This window comes from Ictalurus punctatus, chromosome 5 (genome assembly GCF_001660625.3).
Source record: "Ictalurus punctatus breed USDA103 chromosome 5, Coco_2.0, whole genome shotgun sequence".
In the NCBI taxonomy this organism is placed as follows: domain Eukaryota; kingdom Metazoa; phylum Chordata; class Actinopteri; order Siluriformes; family Ictaluridae; genus Ictalurus; species Ictalurus punctatus.
In genome coordinates this window covers 17,225,503-17,237,859 of record NC_030420.2, presented here as the reverse complement: position 1 = coordinate 17,237,859, position 12,357 = coordinate 17,225,503, and the positions used below count along the sequence as shown (strand labels likewise).

Here is a 12,357-nt window from a genome sequence, read left to right as displayed (position 1 = left end):
TTTAAAGAGACAGGCAAGCAGACAAATCCAAAACGTGATCCAAAATGTAATTCATAAACAGGCAAGAGGTCAGGCGATTGGCAAACAGGTTTACACAGGGCTAGGCAGGAATCTAGGTCGATAACCAAAACAAGAAACAAACTATGACGATGAACTGGAAGCAGATATCCAGCGCGAACTGACTATGACTATGACTATGACACGAACTACACTAACGCTAAACATTCACTTCTTATTACTTACTACTTAATCTTCCGCGTTGTGTGCTGGGAAGCGCACGGTATATATGCGGACATGATTACCCTCGCAACTGCTAACAGCTGAGGGTAATCCGGACACACGTGACTTCCCAGCCAATGACGGAACAGGGAGGAGACATGACAAACATAAACAAAACACGTGTCCCAATGTCACTACGGTCGACAGCGGAAAAGCAGGTGCTCGCGCATTTGCGCTTAAAGCACACTGCTTCAAGGGGGAATCGTAACAGAACCCCCCCCCCCAAGGGCACTCCTCCCGGAGTGCCATGAGTCATCCTACTTCATTGGCGGCCCTGGCCCCCTGGGCTGAATGTCCCGAGCAGAGACATGAAACTGCACGGTGTTCTTGGCAGCGTAGGGAAGCAGAGCGACGACCTCATCTGGACAGGGAGGCTGAGCAACGACCTCAGCTGGACAGGGGGGCTGAGCGACGACCTCAGCTGGACAGGGGGGCTGAGCGACGACCTCAGCTGGACAGGGGGGCTGAGCGACGACCTCGGCTGGACAGGGGGGCTGAGCGACGACCTCGGCTGGACAGGGGGGCAGAGCGACGACCTCGGCTGGGCATGAGGGCAGAGCGACGACCTCGGCTGGGCATGAGGGCAGAGCGACGTCCTCGGCGGAGCAGGGAAACAGAGCACTGTACTTGGCGGAGCAGGGAAGCAGGGCGACGTCCTCGTTGGAACATGAAGGCAGAGCGACGTCCTCGGCGGAGCAGGAAGGCAGAGCGCTGTACTTGGCGGAGCAGGGAAGCAGGGCGACGTCCTCCTCGGCGCCTGAAAGAGGAGCGACGTCCCCAGCTGAACTGGAAGGCGGAGCGAAGTCCCCTGTAAGGCCAGGGAGAGGAGCGTGGGTCTCCGTGCGGCCAGGGAGAGGAGCGTGGGTCTCCTCGAAGAAGAAGAGGGGAACGCTATCTGCCATGGAGCAGGAAGGCTGAGCGACATCCACAGCTGAACAGGGAGGCTGAGCGACGTCCACAGCTGAACAGGGAGGCTGAGCGACGTCCACAGCTGAACAGGGAGGCTGAGCGACGTCCACAGCTGAACAGGGAGGCTGAGCGACGTCCACAGCTGAACAGGGAGGCTGAGCGATGTCCACAGCTGAACAGGGAGGCTGGGCGAGGTCCACAGCTGAACAGGGAGGCTGAGCGATGTCCACAGCTGAACAGGGAGACTGAGGCTCTGAGGTCACTAGGTGAACCTTGGGCATGGGTGGAGTTTGGCTGGCCGTGTCAGCAGACTGTGGCGCGGGTGGAGCTTGGCTGGCCGTGTCAGCAGACTGTGGCGTGGGCGGAGCATGGCGGTGCGTGTCAGCAGACTGTGGCGCAAGCGGAGGTTGGCTAGGCGTGTCAGCAGACTGGGGCACGAGCGGAGCTTGGCTGTGCGTGTCAGCAGACTGGGGTGCGAGCGGAGCTTGGCTGTGCGTGTCAGCAGACTGGGGCGCGAGTGGAGCTTGGCTGTACGTGTCAGCAGACTGGGGCGTGAGCAGAGCTTGGCTGGGCGTGTCAGCAGACTGGGGCGTGAGCAGAGCTTGGCTGGGCGTGTCAGCAGACTGTTGCGTGAGCGGAACTTGGCTGGGCCTGTCGGCAGACTGGCGCGTGAGCAGAACTTCGCTGTGCGTTTCAGTGGGCTGAACTTGGGAGACCCGGTCGGTAGACTTGGGCGTGAGCAGCATTTGGTCATTAGACTGAGATATTAGCAGAGCTTGGGAAACTGGATCAGCAGGCTTGAACATGAGCTCAGGGACGTGAAGCTTGGCTTGGGTGTCAGAGCCTGGAGGCTTGGTTTGGGCGTCAGAGCCTGGAGGCTTGGCTTGGACATAAGAGCATGGAGGCTTGGCTTGGACCTCAGGGAGGTGAGACTTGACTTGGACTTGGATCTCAGGGACTGGAGGCTTGACTTGGATCTCAGGGACTTGAGGCTTGACTTGGATCTCAGGGACTGGAGGCTTGACTTGGATCTCAGGGACTGGAGGCTTGACTTGGATCTCAGGGGCTTGAGGCTTGACTTTGACATCAGGGACTGGAGGCTTGACTTGGATCTCAGGGACTGGAGGCTTGGCTTGGAGCTCAGGGACTGGAGGCTTGGCTTGGAGCTCAGGGACTGGAGGCTTGGCTTGGAGCTCAGGGACTGGAGGCTGGACCTGGAGCTCAGGGACTGGAGGCTGGACCTGGAGCTCAGGGGCTGGCGGCTGGACCTGGAGCTCAGGGGCTGGAGGCTGGACCTGGAGCTCAGGGGCTGGCGGCTGGACCTGGAGCTCAGGGACGTGAGACTTGACTTGGATCTCAGGGACGTGAGACTTGACTTGGATCTCAGGGACATGAGACTTGACTTGGATCTCAGGGACGTGAGACTTGACTTGGATCTCAGGGACGTGAGACCTGACTTGGATCTCAGGGACGTGAGACTTGACTTGGACTTGGACCTTTTGTTGGAGCTCGGCGGGTGAGCCCACCTCGTGTGGCTCAGGTTCGAGCTCTGAGGTCACCCTGTCGGTCGCGGGCTGGGTCTCTGCACGGGCTCTCCGGTGGAGTTTCTTATGCTCCCGCCAGCTGCTCTTGAAGCATTCCTGAGAGCAGAAGAAAGCTTCCTGGAGGCCCAGCTTCCTGCAAGTGGGACATTGAAGCTGAGTCTCTCTCCCGCAGCCCTCGGTCATACATCTCGGGGATTTCGCCCCCGTGTTGGCCGGAAACTGAAGTGGATCGCTGGTTGCTGCCCTGTCCATCTCCTCATAATAGAGGTTGAATGGTGGGTCCACCTGGGGCTGTCCATTGACTCTCCACCCCAGTAAATCGAGACCACGAAGTTGTCCAGGCTGTGAAAACTCCTCCATAAACAGCTCTGTAAACTGAGTGACATCATGGAGGGCTGGCGACCCAGCACTCACCAGCTGCTCCCCCCAGTCACGGGCCGGGCCACAAAACCTGGACACCAGGAACCCGATCCACTCTCTCTTAGTAGGCTTGGGAACCGCCAAGCTGCAGAAATACTCCTGGCAGCTGAAGAGAAACTCCAGCGGGTAGCTCCCCAATCCCGCTGTCTCTGGCGGCAATTCAATGGCGTACCTTTGGGGAAATTGCACGGATGAAAAATGCGGCCTGTAATCCGAGCGTTCCCCGATGCGGTATTGTCCTACGATTTTCCTAGTTGCTGTGGCGTGCCTTCTCTCTAGTCCTCCTGCTGCATCCATGTTAAGGCGGAAGATTCTGTCACACATCGTAGCAGAGATACGAAGCAGAGATAAGGCGGATGCAAGTGCAGGATAACAGTTGTTTATTTAAAGAGACAGGCAAGCAGACAAATCCAAAACGTGATCCAAAATGTAATTCATAAACAGGCAAGAGGTCAGGCGATTGGCAAACAGGTATACATGGGGCTAAGCAGGAATCTAGGTCGATAACCAAAACAAGAAACAAACTATGATGATGAACTGGAAGCGGATATCCAGCGCGAACTGACTATGACTATGAGTATGACTATGAGTATGACTATGAGTATGACTATGAGTATGACTATAAGTATGACTATAAGTATGACTATAAGTATGACACGAACTACACTAACGCTAAACATTCACTTCTTATTACTTACTACTTAATCTTCCGCGTTGTGTGCTGGGAAGCGCGCGGTATATATGCGGACATGATTACCCTCGCAACTGCTAACAGCTGAGGGTAATCCGGACACACGTGACTTCCCAGCCAATGACGGAACAGGGAGGAGACATGACAAACATAAACAAAACACACGTGTCCCAATGTCACTACGGTCGACAGCGGAAAAGCAGGTGCTCGCACATTTGCGCTTAAAGCACACTGCTTCAAGGGGGAATCGTGACACCTGTTAGGCTCACATTAACTTACCACAAACAAAAGCATTTCTACTTCATCACTGAACATCACACTGGTAATATATAGGCCTAATATAAACCTTTTTTATGATATTAACTCATATTAACATTAACTACATAAGAAATATACTACTCTACAAATATATTTTCTGTGCAATATATACCTTTTTTTCTGTCAATTCATCTTCATTTAAATCTTTGAACGGTGTACTGGCCCTTTATTACAGTGCCAACAGCGCAGGAGCAGCACGCGAGTCGCTGGGGTTGTAGTAGACTTGATTCGCTGCTGCTCACTTCCGCTGTAAAATTTGAGCAGTGCTGAGCTTACAAACTGCAGTTTTGTCGTCATTCCACACAAGAGACATCGTCTTTACACACAGCACAAAATCGATGTGTTTTCCCGCCCTCTTTTGATTGACTCCTGTATGATATGGAGTATGTATGTATGATCATCGGATGTTTTTAAACTATCGGCCGATAGCCGATAGCGGGAAAAATAGCCTTTATCGGCCGATACCGATGATCTGTTCTGGTAGCAACCTGAGAGGGACCAGGCTCAACATCCTTCAGCTCACATATGCAAATGGCAGGCTCCAAACCATCCATGATTTGGAAATGGATGAAAATTGGCAGTGGATGGTTTAGGGTTGGTCAGGGTAGGGTCAACCCACACCACCAAATGTGCTCTTTTGCTTACCTCAGTGTAAGGATTACATCGACAGCTATTGGGCAGGTATCCAGCAGTCATCCACATACTGAGGCTCTGTGGTGAAAGTCTTGGCTGATATGTCAGGAGCTGAACTAGACCCCTGCATTGAAAAGCTGGTAATTTCCACAGGCAAACCATTATGCTACCGAGTTATGCTGATTGAGTGTTTATTGCAGACATACCCATGACTAGCTGATGAAACAATACTGTTTATCTGATGCACATGGGCAGTTCTATATTGATCATTCGGCTAGTTACCATGGATTTCAATTGCTTTTCACAACACAAAACAAGAAACATGAACTAGTACTATGGACTGGGAGCGGAAAAAACCAGCGGGGACTAAATAAACTAATCTATAGTTTAAACTACCTAAATCTATCAAGGAACATAACATTAACAACGTATCTAACTATACTATATCTACTATAATACTCCGTGAGGTGTACAGGGATGCGAGCAGTATATATCCCCAATATAATCAGCCTTATAGAACCGAATAGAACCATTTTTTGCACTCTTGTCAATGCATTTTTGTTGTAGGCTACAGAGTGTTCCATTCTTTCAGCAGTCAGTTATAGGCCTAACATAGGCTATTCAAGGGGGCATAAAGATGACTACATCAAAATATTTTTATTTTACTCATTTATTTATTTAAAGTTATATTGTGCCTTGTTGGTAGCCAATGTCTGCTGGAATGAAAAAAAATGTTCAGTGTTAAATAAATATTTTTGAAATTGTAGTATCTATTGATTTTTTTTCTTTGAAAAGCAAGACAAAATAGTAAAAAGCACATTTTGACTATTTAATTTATGCAATGGTGAAAAAAATGGCAAAATAAATGGAAAAAATTTGAAACGCGAAAAAAAGTGTTCGGTATTCGGCCTTTGGCTTTCAGCCAAGTTTTTCATTATATTCGGTTTCGGCTTCGGCCAAGAATTTTCATTTCGGTGCATCCCTATATATAATATATTATTAAGCAGTGTATCCACTGGAGTCACAGCCCCTAAACAGTCCAAATTATTATAGAAAAAATATGGAATAGAATTTATTGTCCATCCAGCTCAATATAAGTGAGATAAAAAGAAAATGGTTTGACGAAAAGTATTACTGCTAATTGACAGTGTCTTTGCTGCCAGGGGTGGCCAAACCATTAAAATTGAACAGATGCTGTGGCAAACCAAACCGACTTCTGTATAAGCCAGCTATCATCCTCCGAAAAAAAACCAAAAATCATACCAGTCTCTAAATAATTGCCTCCTAATCATGTGCTAACTCTTCCAGTAATAACAATTCTGAAATTTCCATTATGATATATGAGATGATACATGATGTATGAGATACTGGATAACCTCTTCACCCCTTTGATGCTTCTTGATTCTGCCCATTAAAATCAGGATAGAAGATGAGACATACCATTGATGGAATCCAACACCCACCCTAAATGATTTTTACTTAACAACAAGAAGGTGGACAACAAATTTGGAAGTACATGATCATAGGCCTTCTCCAAATCTACAAAACACACATAGACTGGATTAGCATGCACCCATGATCCCTCACAGGGCTGGTGCACTGTCCCTGGCCTGTGTAGAACTCACACCATTCCTACTGAATCCTAGCTTTAAAAAAAAAAATCAGATAATGTCTCCACTCAAGAAGCCTAGCATTGTCTTTCCTTGGAGTCTAAGGAGTGTAATTGGAAAAATACCCTCTTTTTAAAAAATAGTTTGAGTTTGTCCACTCCAAAAGCACCACCTCAGATCTCCATGTAACATTAAACAGGCTTGTTAACTACACAACCCCAACCTTGTTTGGCACCATAGTCTTGCAACAATGAAGGTTTCTAATCACCACAGCAACCTCAACCACAGAGGTGGACTCCAAAACACCAGAGATTTGTGGCACTTCCTTATGAAGGGAGGACATTTCCACTGGGTTATGGAGCTCCTCAAAGTCCTTCACTTGCTCAATAATCTCTACAATTGAGGTCAACACTCCCCAACACTTGCTTAGCAGAGCTTATGCATGGTCTCACCTCCCCCACTTAAGGTGGTAAACACTTTGCCAGAATTCTCTGGAGCCACCTGAAAGTCATTTTCCATGGTCTCTTTAAACTATCATGCCAGATCTTTTGACCTTCCTCTGATCTTTATAGCTGCCTGTATGATCAAGGATTTGAACATGGTTCATTCAGACTCGATGTCTCAGACCTCATTTGGAACCTCAGAATGGAGAAGTTGGAGTTAAATTTGTCTCTCACAGAAGCTTCTGCCAGACATTACCAAGCAACGTTGAAGGCTCTTGAAATATTACATCATTATTTATACATACTACATATACAAAAGTGTGAATACAACTAACAACTGAAATTGTTTCTTGTTGTTATTATTGTTATGTGTTATAGAAATGCATTACTTGTTAATTATTTACTTGTTAATGTTAGTCAATACAACACAAACTAACCATTATTAACTCAGTAGCCTGTTAACAGATGCATTATTTATCTCAGTGTTAGGTCGGCTCCTTCCGTGAACTCAACTTCCCAGAACACAAAAAGTACAAAGCATACATGGCAGTTATGGACTACAGTCCTCAGCACAACACTTGCTAGGCAGGTTCAACATCTCCCAAGTTTTAATTACACACACCTGTTTCCAATTACAGTCACACCCTATATAACCAGACCTTGGATATTCAATCAGTGTGAAGTAACGCTCACTGTGCATAACCTGACTTACCAAGCCCTTTGTTCGTTGATTGTTATTCTAGTTTTTTGACTTCCTTGTTTTTGCTTCCTTGTTATCCCAGCTCTGTGTGACCTCCACCTCAGTGGAGAGTCCTGTTCATCCTGTGCCCATCGACATTTCATCTGAGTACCAGGTTCTCCGTGAAGCCTTCAGTAAAGCTAAAGCCAGCGGCTTAACTCCGCACCGTTGTTATGAATGCGCCATAGAGCATAAAGTCATAGCAGGTATCTTGAGGTCTCAGAATTTGTATCGCAGGCTCAACCAAATCACCGTGAAATATCGATATCCCTTATCCCTAATCCAATCTGCACTTGAAGAACTCCGCTCAGCTCAGATATTTACTAAGTTCTACCTGTGCAGCGCATATAATTTACTGTGCATCCAGGAGGGACACACCATCAGTGGCTACTATAAGTACATCTCAGTGTTCCAGGACTTAATCAATGATGTCCTGACGGACATGTTGGGCCATGTCATCACATAAATTAATGATATCCTCATCTACTCTCCATCGTATCAAACATCGGGGTTACGCATGTAACCCTGTTCCCTGAGAAGGGAACGAGACGTTGCATTTAGCATAACAGTATGGGAACGCCTTGCAAACATGACCGGTATCTGAAGAAAATCATGCCTCTACTTATAGGCCTGCCATGATCTGGTGACGTGGCAATTAAGCATGTCGCATGATATATATATGGCACCTGTGAACCACGCCGCCAGCCTCTATTATCTGAAGCGAAGGCACAATTCACAGGCCTGCCCTGGTATGACAGTGCTACGCAACGTCTCGTTCCCTTCTCAGGGAACAGGGTTACATGTGTAGCCCCGATGTTCCCTTTCAAAGGGAACTTCGACGTTGCATTTAGCATAACAGTATGGGAACGGGAATACCCACTGCGTCATACCGAGGGTACGGCCTGTTCAAAAATACCCAAGCCCAAGGGTCGTTGCAAGACACTCGAGCCCGGGGTGGAATGAATATCCAGGCTGTAATAACGAATGAATGTGTGTGGCATAGACCACCCTGCAGCCGCACACACATCCTGCAAGGATACCCCTTTGGACAAAGCCTTCGAGGAGGCAACCGCCCTAGTGGAATGAGCTCTTATGCCCAGAGGCGTGGCAAGACCGCGTGTGTCGTAAGCCCTAGAGATTGCTTCCACTATCCAATTAGAGATGCGCTGCTTTGACACAGCATCATCTTTCCTGTCGCTGCCAAAGCAGACCAGTAGCTGCTCCAACTTATGCCACTGGCCGGAGTGGTGGACGTAAGTACAGAGAAACCTTACTGGACACAGCAGGTGCATCCTCTCTTGTCCCGGTGTGAGGAACAGAGGAGGGCAGAAAGCCTGCAACCCCACAGGGTGGGCAGCCGATGTAGGCACTTTAGGAATATAATCCGGCCATGGATACAGGAAGACCTTGGCTAATCCAGAGGTAAAGTCAAGGCAGGAAGGGGCAACAGAGAGAGCTTCTAGACCTCCCACTCGCTTGAGAGATGTCAGGGCCAGTAAAAGAGCTAACTTTAGAGTCAGAAACTTCTCAGAGGCTGACTCTAAGGGCTCAAATGGGGCCCCTGACAGACCTTCCAAGACCGAAAGGTCCCAGGAAGGTATGCGTGGCCTGCAGATAGGCCTCAGCCGTCTGACACCACACATGAACCTCGAAGTTAGAGGATGTTGCCCCACAGAGGCTCCATGAACTGGGGCGTGGCTGGCCGAAACAGCGGCCACGTAACCCAGATTGTAGCAGGAGCCACCCTGCTGAGAAACGTTCTTGTAAGAACTCCAGGACTGTAGCTATTGCGCAGTTCACTGGGTCTAGCTGACGCCCCTCACACCACAAGACAAAAAGCTGCCACTTGAGCGCATACAATTTCCTTGTGGATGGTGCTCTAGTGTTTAACGTGGTCTCTACAACCTCAGTTGTGAGACCAGAATCTATGAGCTGGTGCCCCTCAGGGGCCAGACCCACAGTTTCATAGTTCTGGCTGAGAGTGATAAATCAGCCCTCCGGCTTGAGACAGTAGATCCACTCTAAGGGCTCAAATGGGGCACCCGACAGACCTTCCAGGACAACAGAAGATCCCAGGAAGGTATGCGCGGCCTGCAGATGGGCCTCAGCCACCTGACACCACGCATGAACCTCGAAGTTAGAGGATGTTGCCCCACAGAGGCTCCATAAACAGGGGCATGGCTGGACGAAACAGCGGCCATTAAACTCTGATTGTAGAAGAAGCCCACCCCGCTGAGAAACGTTCTTGTAAGAACTCCAGGAATGTAGCTATTGCGCAGTTCACTGGGTCTAGCTGACGTTCCTCACACCACAAGACAAAAAGCTGCCACTTGAGTGCATACAATTTCCTTGTGGACAGTGCTCTAGCATTTAACATGGTTTATACAATCTTAGTTGTGAGACCAGAATCTATGAGCTGGTGCCCCTCAGAGGCCAGACCCACAGTTTCTGTAGTTCTGGCCGAGGGTGATAAATCAGCCCGCCGGCTTGAGACAGTAGATCCTCTCTAAGGGCTCAAGACCTTCCAGGACTCAAAGACCTTCCAGGACACTTCAGTCTCGCTGAAGATAATAAGGCTGGCGGCGTGGTTCACAGGTGCCATATATATATATCATGCAACGTGCTGAATTGCCACATCACCTGATCATGGCAGGCCTATAAGTAGAGGCATAATTTTACACAAGCTTCATATACCGGTCACGCGCGCAAGGCGTTCTCATACCTTTATGTTAAATGCAATGTCGAAGTTCCCTTTGAAAGGGAACTCACGCGTTCCATGTTTGCCAAGTTTTCCAGTGTCTTGCACAGCATCAACTGTTTATTAAAGGGGAGAAGTGTGAATTTCACAAACGCACTAGTTCCTTCCTGGGTTACATCATCAGCCCGGATGGGGTCACTATGGACCAAGTTAAGATGCCTGCTGTCACAGAGTGGCCCACGCCCCAAACCATCAAAAACTTGCAGTGGTTCTTAGGTTTTGCCAACTTCTTTAGGCGCTTCATTCAGGACTTCAGCAATCGCCAACATCCCTCCACATCCAATTAAATTTTATTTGATTTAATTTTATGCTTTTAACAATGGACATTGTCACAAAGCAGCTTTAAAGAAATAAATACATTCAGGATATATATTTGTGAATGTATGAATTTATTCCTAATGAGCAAGCCAGAGGTGGCAAGGAAAAACTCCCTGAGATGATATGAGGAAGAAACCTTGAGAGGAACCAGACTCAAAAGGGAACCCATCCTCATCTGGGTGACAATGGATAGTGCAATTATAAATAAATCCCTTTTATAACTGTGTACTACATGGTCAAAAGTTGCAATTGTGCAACCAGGAAATTCATTATAGTTTTTGTTGGCTCGAATTTAGCCTATTACCCAAAAACATTTAAAACTCAACTTAGAAGCCAATACTCACATCTACCTCTGAGCCCAGTTGGAGATAGAAAAAACACACCAGCCGTGAGTGAGAAGAAGCAAGGGTCCAGCTTTATTGTTCCATTCCACCACACGAGATCCACACCGATGAGAATTCTCAAAAGTGATCCCCCATACCCTGAGCTTAAGCTCCAGTATTTATACTGTATTTACACACTAGATAACCCATAGGTTTCCAGAAAAGGCCTATTTCACTTACCCATAGAATTGAAACCAGGGGTTTTACTTTACACATAAAATCAGAACCCAGGCATTTCCAACAACCCAGGAAACAAAAACCCAGTGTTTCTATTTACCTAGGTTTTCAAAAACCAAGATTCCCATTTCCCTAGGTTTTCAAAAACCAAGATTCTCATTTCCCTAGGTTAAAAAAATGACGTAAGCAAGACGACTAAACAACCGGGAGGGACCTTGGTCTTATCGTTATCTCGAGGGGGGGGGCAGCCACCCTTATAACTGGCTTTCTTCATGGTTCTCTAAAAATTAAGGCTTTCCTTGCGAGACGAGAATCTTCCCCATCTGAATCATGAGTAAGTTATATTTTCCTTTTTTCCCTGTATTTCTCGTTTATAATTTATTTTCATATTTGCACTATATTTCTTAGTTTATATATATTTATACTACTTGAAAAGCGGTTTACTGTACTTCCAACTTCTTAATATCATTACAGTTCTACTGTCCTGCATATCCTACTATTCTGTTTTTTTATAGAGTTTCTCTATTACTATAAGATATTATTAAAGTTATTCATGTGTGTTTATGTATGTTGTGTCTACTTGCCCGCCCTTGACTGCACGAGTGTGTGTGTGTGTGTTTTTAGCACTCCTCAGCTCGTACACTTCTTTTTGACTTTTTTTTTTGACTATTACTGCTCTTAAATTGCTCGTAATTCCAATCTGTCAATGTCCGCCTAATCCCGCTTCTACGTGTCTAGGTGCCCGTTTTTCCTTCTTCTCCCTTATGTTTATTTTATGACATTTTTTATCCACAACATTTTCATATGAAGTCTGTTTTGTTAACTTATCCACTGCTCACTGATAGAGACTTGAGTGTAAAACTGTTCATGGCAATTGCAGTCCTAAAGCTAATGATAGCAATTGTAGTCCTAAACCATTGTAGCAAAACTATTCATATCAACTGTGGTCCAAATCCATCTTCATGGTTTCTAAGTGGTACCATCCTCAGTAATCTCACTGATCTTCAGGCTGTCCATGTGGCTCCAACCTCAGCAGTAGCGAGTGATTTCCAATTGATGAGAACTCCAACCAGAAGGACGGCATCAGGATGGATCAGGCAGGTTCCGACAGCAGAAAGGGTCAGGATCATTGCTA

General features: G+C 47.2%; 2 protein-coding genes across 6 annotated transcripts in view; one reads left to right on the top strand and one right to left on the bottom strand.

Moving 5' to 3' along the window:
* The window catches only part of LOC108265536 (citron Rho-interacting kinase), a 139,162-nt gene that overhangs the window by 16,921 nt on the left and 109,884 nt on the right, over positions 1-12,357 (bottom strand). The gene's annotated exons all lie outside the window — the stretch shown is intronic.
* Positions 1-12,357, top strand: part of mtmr3 (myotubularin related protein 3) — a 124,454-nt gene that overhangs the window by 90,364 nt on the left and 21,733 nt on the right. For 2 of the 5 annotated variants that reach the window (XR_008396446.1, XR_008396445.1), the window contains exon 20: positions 11,391-11,556. The exons of the other annotated variants lie outside the window; for them this stretch is intronic. The gene's annotated coding sequence lies outside the window, so the exon portion shown is untranslated. The remainder of the gene's footprint in view (positions 1-11,390; positions 11,557-12,357) is intronic. 5 annotated transcript variants of the gene reach the window in all.